Source organism: Arachis stenosperma, chromosome 3 (assembly GCF_014773155.1).
Source record: "Arachis stenosperma cultivar V10309 chromosome 3, arast.V10309.gnm1.PFL2, whole genome shotgun sequence".
NCBI lineage: Eukaryota > Viridiplantae > Streptophyta > Magnoliopsida > Fabales > Fabaceae > Arachis > Arachis stenosperma.
In genome coordinates this window covers 139033729-139045311 of record NC_080379.1, presented here as the reverse complement: position 1 = coordinate 139045311, position 11583 = coordinate 139033729, and positions in this window count along the sequence as shown.

The window sequence follows — 11583 nt, the reverse complement described above, 5'->3', positions numbered from 1 at the left end:
TAACAGAAAAATGCTAGTGAAACTAGCCTAAGATGCCTTGGCATCACAACCCAGCCATTTACAAAGCTTATTTGTTAATTAATTGATTTTTACAGGTATATGTCAAGTATCTTCAAGGTAAAATAGCAACTGCTTAAGCTCACAGAGTTACAGAAGGATTCAAAGGATAAAACAGCAAAAAAGAAAGCTCACTGGTGCGAAAAAGCCAGTAAAAGCTGTTTTGGGCGTTGAACGCCCAAAAGAAGCACCTACTGGGCGTTCAACGCCAGTAAGGATAGCCATCTGGGCGTTAAACGCCAGAAAGGAGCATCTTCTGGGCGTTGAACACCAGAAAGAAGCACCTTCTGGGCGTTCAACGCCAGATTTACAGCGTCCTGGGCGTTCAGAAAAATGCCCAGTGACAAAGGAGTTCCTGGCGTTCAACGCCAGAAAGAAGCAACAGCTGGGCGTTGAACGCCCAGGAGAAGCTGCACATGGGCATTAAACGCCCAAAACATGCAGCGTTTGGCCGTTTAATGCCAGGATGGTGGGGAGAAGGTAAATTCATTTTTATTTCACATTTTTTTAATTTTTTTTATGTTTCAATTCATGATTTCTTGCATAAACATGTTACAAACTCTCATTCTTCAATTCCAAAAATTTTAATCCTAATTTCTAAAATCCCTTTTTTTAAAAAAATATCAAATGTATCTTAATCCATAAACACAAATCTTTTTCCAATCCAATCCAACTCTTTTTCAAATCTTTTTCAACTCATCATATCTTTTGAATTTCGAAATTGCCTCTCCTTCTATTCCTCTCCTTTCCTTTCTTTTGCTTGAGGACAAGCAAACCTATAAGTTTGGTGTGATTTGCCATGATCACTGAGCTAAAACTCATCAAGATCATGGCACCTAAGGGAATAGGAAGAGCAAGGATGTAACTTGAAGGAACTAAAGAGTCAGAAATTATCTCTTGAAGGACCAAGCACCCCACAGACTAGAGGAACATCCACTTCCTAAAATAAAGGTTATTGAGTCCTAATCTTTGCCTTAAGTCTGTGATAATTGTTCTTATTATGAATTTACCTTAGAAGTTATATATTAGTAGTAGTAATTAGTATCTCTATTTTGATTTTATTTCCAATTAAGTTATAATTTATTTTTCTCATCATCATCAAACATGAATAAAATAGTAGATTTTTAGAATAAAGAGGCAATTTAATTTTTTCGAGTTCTTAATAAGAAAAATTCTAATTATTTATATGTGGTGGCAATACTTTTTGTCTTCTGAATGAATGCTTGAACAGTGCATATTTTTTTATATTGAATTTTTTTGAATGTTAAAATTTTTCCTCCTGAAAGAATGATGAACAAGAGAAATGTTATTGATGATCTGAAAAATCATGAAATTGATTCCTGAAGCAAGAAAAAGCAGTGAAAAAAAAACAAGCTTGTGAAAAAAAAAAGCAAGAGGTAGAAAAAGCCAATAGCCCTTTAAACCAAAAGGCAAGGGTGAAAAGGATCCAAGGCTTTGAGCATCAATGGATAGGAGGGCCCAAGGAAATAAATCCAGGCCTAAGCGGCTAAATCAAGCTGTCCCTAACCATGTGCTTGTGGCATGCAGGTCCAAGTGAAAAGCTTGAGACTGAGTGGTTAAAGTCGTGATCCAAGACAAAAGAGTGTGCTTAGGAACTCTGGACACCTCTAATTGGGGACTTGAATAAAGCTAAGTCACAATCTAAAAAGGTTCACCCAATTATGTGTCTGTGGCATTTATGTATCCGGTGGTAATATTGGAAAACAAAGTGCTTAGGACCACGGCCAAGACTCATAAAGTAGCTGTGTTCAAGAATCAACATACTAAACTAGGAGAATCAATAATACTATCTGAATTCTGAGTTCCTATGGATGCCAATCACTCTTAATTTCAAAGGATAAAGTGAGATGCCAAAACTATTTGGAAGCAAAAAGCTACTAGCCCCGCTCATCTAATTAGAATCTGAGCTTCACTTAAAACTCTGAGATATTATTGCTTCTTGATTTCTTTCTATCCTCTTTTATTTATCTAGTTTCTTGAGGACAAGCAACAGTTTAAGTTTGGTGTTGTGATGAGCGGATATTTTATACGCTTTTTGGGGGTAATTTCATATAGATTTTAGCATGTTTTAATTAGTTTTTAATAGAATTTTATTAGTTTTTAAGCAAAAATCATATTTCTGGACTTTACTATGACTTTGTGTGTTTTTCTGTGATTTCAGGTATTTTCTGACTGAAATTGAGGGAGCTGAGCAAAAATCTGATTTAAGCTGAAAAAGGACTGCTGATGCTGTTGGATTCTGACCTCCCTGCACTCGGAATGGATTTTTTGGAGCTACAGGAATCCCATTGGCGCGCTCTCAATTGGGTTGGAAAGTAGACATCCAGGGCTTTCCATCAATATATAATAGTCCATACTTTGAGCAAAGATAGACGACGTAAACTGGCGTTCAACGCCAGTTCCATGTTGCAGTCTGGCGTCCAACGCCAGAAACAGGTTACAAGTTAGAGTTCAACGCCAAAAACACATTACAACCTGGCGTTCAACTCTAGAAACAGCCCAGACACGTGAGAAGCTTAAGTCTCAGTCCCAGCACACATCAAGTGGGCCCCAGAAGTGGATTTCTACACCAATTATCTTACTTTACTCATTTTTTGTAAACCTAGGTTACTAGTTTAGTATTTAAACAACTTTTAGAGACTTATTTTGTATCTCATGACATTTTTAGATCTGAATTTTATACTCTTTGACGGCATGAGTCTCTAAACTCCATTGTTGGGGGTGAGGAGCTCTGCAGCGTCTTGATGAATTAATGCAATTATTTCTGTTTTTCCATTCAAACATGCGTGTTCCTATCTAAGATGTTCATTCGTGCTTAACTATGGAGAAGGTGGTGATTTGTGACACTCATCGCCTTCCTCAATCCATGAACGTGTGTCTGACAACCACCTCCGTTCTACATCATATTGAATGAGTATCTCTTAGATTCCTTAATCAGAATCTTCGTGGTATAAGCTAGAATTGATGGCAGCATTCATGAGAATCCGGAAAGTCTAAACCTTGTCTGTGGTATTTCGAGTAGGATTCTGGGATTGGATGACTGTGACGAGCTTCAAACTCGCGAGTGTTGGGCGTGATGACAAACGCAAAAGAATCAATGGATTTTATTCCGACATGATCGAGAACCAACAGCTGATTAGCCGTGCTGTGACAGAGCATTTGGACCATTTTCACCGAGAGGATGGGAAGTAGCCTTTGACAACGGTGACACCCTACATAGAGCTTGCCATGGAAGGAACTTTGCGCTTTTGCATCAGAGGAATATTATGTTACAGGAATTCAGAAGACAAAGCATCTCCAAAACTCCAACATATTCTCCATTATTGCACAACAAGTAATTATTTCGCGCTCTTTTATTTTTTTTTAGTAATTCAAACTGATAATTATAATTAATCTCCTGACTAAGAATAATAAAATAAACATAGCTTGCTTCAAACCAACAATCTCCTGGGATTCGACCCTTACTCACGTAAGGTATTACTTGGACGACCCAGTGCACTTGCTGGTTAGTTGTGCGGATTGCAAAAGTGTGATTGTAATTTCGTGCACCAATATCACACCAGAGAATGGAGTGCTCCTTCGGTGGATGTCTCATTGCTTCTTGCAAGTTGAACTTGACCAACTTCAAAAGAATATGTGTCGGTAAAGGCATCCAACTTGAACTTTGAGTTCTTTAGGAAAGGTCTTCCAAGTAATACATAGGAGGAATTCCCTTATCTGTTAGAGGCATTTCAAGGATGTAAAAATCAACCGGGAACACCAAATCTTTGATCATTACAAGTACATCTTCTGCTATCCCTACTACGGTGATAACACTTTTGTCGGCTAAAACAAATTTAGCGGCCTACCTCTTCAAAGGTGCTAGTTTCAACCTTACAAACACGGAAAGGGGCATGATACTCACACACGCTTTTAAATCATACATACAATCATAAAAAGCAATGCCTCCAATCCAACAAGAAACCAAACATGGCCCAGGGTCACTACATTTCTCAGGAATGGAGTTCATCAATGACGATATAGAACTACCCAAAGACAAAATTTCAAGCTCATCATTCCTATCCTTGTATGTGCATAAATCTTTCAAGAACTTAGCATACTTGAGAATTTGTTGAATAACATCAAGGAGTGGGATGGTTACCTCGAGCTTTTTGACTTGCAATATATTGAGGTCAAATTCTGGAGTTTTCTTGGCTTTCACCATGGAAGGAAAGGGAATAGGGATAGATTCATCCATCACGGCCTTCCTCTTAGACTCCTTGAGACTCACTTCATCTTTCTCTCGCCTTGTTTCCTCCTTATCATCTTCAATTTGAGCTTCAACAACCACCTCCTCCTCATGGATATCCTCCATGGTCTTAAGAGTTACTTCTTCCAGCATAGTTCCGAACCTTAGAATGGTGGCATTAAGGCCACCGTACCCCTTGGGTTAGGAAGAGGTTGGGAAGAAAGGCTAGAACAACTAGAAGCTTGGGAGGTGTTGCTAGTGTTGGTGGGAGGAGGCAAGGACATTCTAATGAGCATCTCAGCTCTAGAAGCCATTTGGGTTTCTTGTCCCTCCACCATAGATCAGATTCTTTCTTGTTCTTGGTGGAATGGATGAAGAGATTCTTCAATAGATGGTTGGATTGTGGAAGAAGAAGGTTGATTGGCGGGAGCTTGTTGTCTTTGGTGGGGTGGTTGATATCTTTGATTGTTAGATTGGTTTTGTTGTGAATGTTGATATGGTTGATTATGGTGATTTTGGTTGCCTTGGTAAGAATTATTGTGGAATGGTGGTTGAGAAGAAGAGTAGTAGTTGTTTTGGTATTGAGAAGTGGGATGACTGAGATGATCGCGAAGACCGGACTTGAGTAGGAGGCAGATGACTTTACACTGACCCTAACCAACAAGTATTTGTACATCCCACATGGCAATTGGCTGAAAGACTACCCAGGTTTTGGTGATAGGAAGAAGAAGAAGAGAAAAGTAACCACTAGAGAATCAAGCCAACCACCAGCAGCATCATCATCCGGTCTTCATGGCCCTATGACTCAAGAGCTAGGTCTCAAGATTTTGGAGCGTTTAGAGCAACTGGATCGCCACATAAATAGGCGCTACAGGAATACAAAGCAGCAAAATAGGGATTGGGACTCGTTGCTAGATGAATTGGACACACCTGAGGAGCTGTCAGAGGAGGAGGATGCAGCTCAGGGAGATGGCGTTGAGGTATCTCCGCCGCTCGAGCACAAGACTAAAACTGGAGCCATTGGTTTTGAGGTATCTCCACTGACCCACCAGCAACCTGCTGACCAGCCTTCATCATCACCTCAAGGAGCCGAGGGCATTGAGGTATCTTCGCCGGCGCAGCTGTCCACTGGTCGCCCTACTTCCCTCTCTCATGGAGCTTCTAGCTGAGCACTGAGGACGGTATAGTTTTCAAAGTGTGGAGAGATCTTCTGATCGGCATTTTTTTTGTTTTGTGTGACTAAATTTCATGCATAACTCAATTTTAATTTCTACCTATGCTTTATTTGATGCTTTATCGGCTTTTGAGTATTTTAGATGCTTTAGTAGTTTGAATTGCTTTAGGTACATTTTGATGTTTAGTGCACTTTTTTTAACTCTTGTATATATGCCTTTCAGTTTATTATGTCTCTAGTTTAATTGTGGATTGTGATGAGAACTAGTTGATTGCACCTAGTTGAATTCCTAGATGTGTGATGAAGTGGTATTGTTTGGAAATAGGAATTTAACTTAAAATTTTAGAAAACTTGCATCCAATCAAAATTGCATACATATACATATTCAGGAATAAGCTTGATCAAATTAAAGACATTTTCAGGAGCATATTATTAAAAAACCTTATTTTCCAAAAAAAAAATTGTACATATAGAAGTACATATATATAAATTTTATTTTCTTTAGAATAATCCAGAAATTTGATTTGAGTTTGAGTTAAAGAAAATTTTCTTATGGAAACTTGCTTGGAAATATATATTTTGTGAAGTGTATTTGATGAGCTAAAACACATTAACATGTGAGTTTTGAGTCTTATTGCATGTGATTGCATTATACAATCACTAATTCATTTCTTGTGTGTTTCTCTCTCTATAATTGTGATCTTTAATTTGTTCGATTCTAAATGTCCATTGTTTCATGTACACATATATTTATATGATTGAGACCCTCTTTTCAGTCAACCTACTTACCCAAATGGCCACACTTCTTCTCTACCCTTGCTAACCAATTTGAGCCTTAATGACCCTTTTGATTCTTAATTTAGCACATTACCAACTTTAAGTGAAAAACCATTATATATGCACCTAATCTGGATTTTGATTGATTTAAGTTGGTGAGGTTGTGTAAATAGATAAATGTGAAAAATTAAGCACATTAGTAGATAGAAGTGGTTTTTGATCTCTCATTGTAAAAATCTTGGAATTTGGTATAAGTCATGCTTTCAAGGATTGAATCATATGCATTAGCATATATATATATATATATATATATATATATATATATATATATATATTATTCCATATTTAAAAAAAAGTATACAAAAAGGAAACAAAGAACCCTAACAAGAAAATTGACAGTAGCAATGCATATAGATCTCGGATTGGAAAGAGAGGATAAAGGGGTGAATTGTTTTGACATTGTATATTTTGTGTATGAGTTTTGTGACAGCTTAAGTCAATCAAAAGATTCAAATCTTAGCTCACTTGGTCATATACATTCCCACCTTAACCTTAACCCTGTTACAACCGTTAGAAAGACCTCATGATAATTGTATGCATGCATGGAATAATTGTTGATTGTTAGATGAAGAACAAATTTTAGAGAGCATGATTAGAGGAGAGTCGAGTGAATTGACCCTATACATTTGAGCGATTAGAGAGTATAACATCCGGTGAGGGTTCGATTACTCGATTTTATGCTTCCACCTACACTTATTTCATTCTTGCAAGTTGTGATTTCTTTGAGATAACTCAAATTGAATTCTTGGATTTGAATTGATTATTTTGCTATTTTCTTTATCCTATTTGTGGAGTATGCTTCCTTAGAAATTAAATTACTTTGATTGAGCATATACATATAGTTGAATTGATAGATGATAGAATTAGATAGAGTAGTTGCATGAATAGAAATAGTTATATTTTGGAAGTTGCATTGAATAAAAGGTTGATTTCCGTTCTTATATTCTCTTTAATTTTAAGCATGAGTACATGCTTGGTTTAAATGTAGAAAGGTTTGATAAACCTCAATTTTGTGGTTTATCTTATGCTAATTTAGGGTGGTTTTATCAACTTATCACACACTTATTCCTTGAAATTGTCATGTTTTGTGATTTCTTTGCGATTGAGTTTGAATGATAAAAGTATGCTTTTTGAAGTTTAAATCGGTTGATTTTATTTCACTATTTCATCCCATTGGTGCCTTGATGCGTGCATTCAATTGTTTTAGGTCATACAGATAAAAAATGGCATGGAAAGTGAAGAGGAAGCATGCTAGAGTGATGAATCATGAAGAAAAATGAAAGTTTGGAGCATTGGCTTGTCCGCGTACGCATGCACCTGGTTTGCGTACGCAGCCTTGAATTAACGCGTATATGCATATGCAAGCATAAAGTATGCGTACGCAAATTGGAAAAACGTGTCTCATTAATGAAAACATGTGACCTGCGATTTCTGAGGGTTTTGGACCTCATTCCAAGCCCAATTTAATGCCAACTAAAGGAAAATTGATAGGGGTCAACCAAGATACATCAAACAACATTCACATAAGAAAAGAAGTAGTTTTAGAGAGTTCTTTATGTTTTCTAGAGAGAGAAACTCTCACTTCTCTCTAGGGTTTAGTTTATTTTGATCATCTTTTGTTTGAATTTCTGAATTAGAGTTTGTTAATTCTAGTTCTATTGTTTTAATTTTAACTTCCTTAGTTCTAATTCTACTTAGTTCCTTTGTTAGTGTTATGTTCTTCTCTTCTCCTTAGTTTCTTTTATTTCTCATTTTGTGAACCTTGTTAATTTTGAATTCAATTTAACACATTGATGTTTTCCATGTTTTATAGTTTTAGTTGAGTTCATATTACTGATGATTGTTAGTTGGTAGCATTAATTTCTAGTTGATTTTGCAATTGTCTATGTCTCCAACTAGTGCACACCAAGTGCTTGACAAAATGTTTTCACTAGTTATGGAGTAATTTTCTTTACTCTTGGCCTACGTAAAAGAGATTGAGTGATCTTGAGTCATTGGTTCTAATTAGATTGATGATTTAGGAACCCTTATTGATCAATTTGATACTCATTAACACTAAGCTACTACTAAGCTAGTTAGTAGATAAGTTGGGACTTATGGGTTGATGTCAAGGTTCTAAAAACCGGACCAGACCGGCCAGTTCGACCGAGTTAACCGAAAACTGATCATCTGGCCAGTTCGATTGTCCTACAAAATCGTCCTGCAAAAAGTCGGTTAAAAAATCAGTCGAACCGGTAGTTAACCGGTGAACCGACCAAATCGGCCAGATTTTTTAAAGGTCCAATTTTATGATATGCTCTAGAAACGGCATCGTTTTGATGCCTAAAAAAAATAGAAAACCCACTATCAGATGCCTTCCAACCCATTAACACCTAGGTAGTCCCAATTCCCTTTCCACCCTCATTCACTCACTACCTAACCCTATTAGCAAATACCGTCGTCGCCGTCAGTCCCAACCTGCCTGCTCGTCGTGAAGCCCAACCAGCCACCGTCAGCCCCCAGCCGCCACCACTCTTCTCTTCCTCACCGTGTCTATGCTCATCGCGAAGGAACTCCTACCATCCCTACCGTCTCTGTTCTCTTCATCATTCCTCTTCTCGTCGTCGCACAGTCTGTGTTGATCTCGTGGCGCCGCCATCGCGAAGGGTTGCTCGGTCATCATTTTTTTAGCTCTCTTTGTCCAATTAGAGCGTCCCTTGTCTCGCTCTCTCTTGCTCTCTCTGTACAAGAAGAACTTCCCTTCCTCCGTCGCCGTCACTCCTTTCTTCCATCGCCGTCACTTCCTTCCCTCCCTCGTCGCCGATAAGTATTGCTGCCACAATTTATTTTTGCTTATGTGGTTAATAATGCCGATTCTGAGTTAGTGGGTTTAGGGTTTGTCATTCGGAGTTATTGATTTGGTTAATTTTTGCTTATTTTGTTAAATTTTCTAAAAAGAATTTATTATTGCTAAGTTGTTGATGTTTATAAAACAGAGTTGCTGAGTTGCTTATTTTGCTTATTCTGGTAATCTGGTGTTGAAGAGCTGGAGTTGTGGTGATGAATGCTGAAATGTTCAAGAAAAATAATATCTCGAATAATGATGCTAAGTGCTTAATGTACACTTTATTGGCTTCTTTAATTTAACATACGTTTTATCTTCACCTTTCTTCCATAGAAAGCGACTAACAGAATTTTGGGGGTGAACCTAAAGTACTGTTCCATTCATGTATGAAGTGCTCGATGAATACGTTTTTACTTGTTTTGTTTATTTGTTATGCATTTTCCTTCATTTCACTTTGAAACTTATGGTAGTGTCCAGAAAAAGCTAACCATATAGGAAAGAAGATCATGTTTTAAATTCACACTGTTTAATACTTTGTCCAAAGTGCAATATGGAGGAATTGAAACTAGCTCTATTTATATTTGAGAGTTTAGATTGATCAAGGCTTTTTAATTATGAATTTTGATGATTGAAGTTGTTTGTGAACTTCTAATATTAAATTATGAATAAATATAAAATTGTGAAATTTTAAATTTTATTAAGTTAGAAATGGTCGAATTTACATATTTAAAATTATATATAGTTTTTTAATAATTTTATTTAATATTTAATTAAACCGGTTAAACCCCGATTGAACTTTGGTTAAACCAATGAACCAGTGAACCAGTGACCTTACCGGTTTATTGACCGGCCCGGTTCTCGTAACCTTGGTTGATGTTGATTAAATCTATTTGACATACTTCAAGCATAGAAGTAAACTTGATGGGTTTGGTCCCTCACAATTGTCAATATATGGTTGTTAGACAAGGATAGTGATTTCAATTCTCACACCTAGCCAAGAGTTCTTTTGCAACTTAGTTGAAACACCAGAGACCTCAATTGTTTAATTCTTGCTTTAGTTGCTTTTAGTAGTTTAATTAGTTCTAGAATAGAATTAGATTCGTATCTTGTCTGGTTAGATTACCATTCACTTAGATCTTGTTTTAATTTTCTTGATTTAATTTCTTGCAATTTAAGTTTCTTACATGCTAGGCTTTGTTAGTTTAAATTCATGCTTATGTCTTTCAACCCTGGAATTCTAACTAACTTTAATTCACACGCTTGCCCATTCTTTTGAGGACGACCCGAAAGTAATACTCTCGGTTATTTGTAGTAAGTTGAACTTGTGACAACCATATCAAACATTGATTGCGAGAGTTATTTGTTGGTTGGGACTATACTAGCAACGGGGCTACTTTGTGAAAATCCTAACCGGCGAATTCCCTCCCATCAAGACTCTATGAAAGTAATTAAAATCATAAAGTAAACTTACTAATCGCTTGCAACTTCATAGTGAAACTTTAAATCTGTGTCACTGAAAGGGTGAAAAATTTGGGGGTGAGAACCAAACCACAAATTCTCAGTAGTGGTCAAGAATGCCATGAAAGTAAAGAATAAAAATGCAAATAGTTAATTTAATTCAACAATATTCATTTTCATTAATTATATAAAACTCTTGGAAATTACGTTGAAAAAGAATTGGATATTAGCTTATGTCAATCTCAGTATGAATAGTCAACCTGTCCCAAGCATAGGTTCATTAAGTCTATGCTGAACTAGTATGACTTTTCATATAATATCTAACCCTAAGCGCAATTCAAAAACAGGCAAATAGAACACAAACAGACAAATAGAACACAAACAAACCAAACAAGGAACAAAATAAAAGCACAAGAAATATAACAGAGAATAATACACAAACAAGATGATGCATGTCTAGCCTAGTGCAGGTAATAAGCTCATTTGTCGGTTTCTACCCGCTCCCGACATAACTAGAAGCAGCTGAAACGGATATGGCTTTTTTGATGGCAACACCCACTGCATGCAGGAAATAACCCCTCTGCCCTACAGAAATGAAACAGGTGGCCATGATACCTCTGTATACAGAAAATAACCCCTCTGCCTTACAGGAATATAATATGAATCAGTACCACAGGAAAGCGTTCTGTGGTCGTACCACTATCTATCTAACAGCCTTCATGCAGCAGATGAACATACATTAGATTAACATGCCATAAGGCTCAATTCTTTATTTTCTTTCTCATTCAGAGTCTCTTTTATAATCATAAATATGCAAGCGGGACAAAACCCACGTCCTTGCCAACAACTTCATAAACCAAATATCTTTTCTCAAAAGAATCAGTGAAGTTATCACCATTAAACAAACATTAAATATTCATTTTAATTAAATCCTTATACTTTTATAAAAATTTGGACATACTCTCCTCTAAAAATACTTAGCCA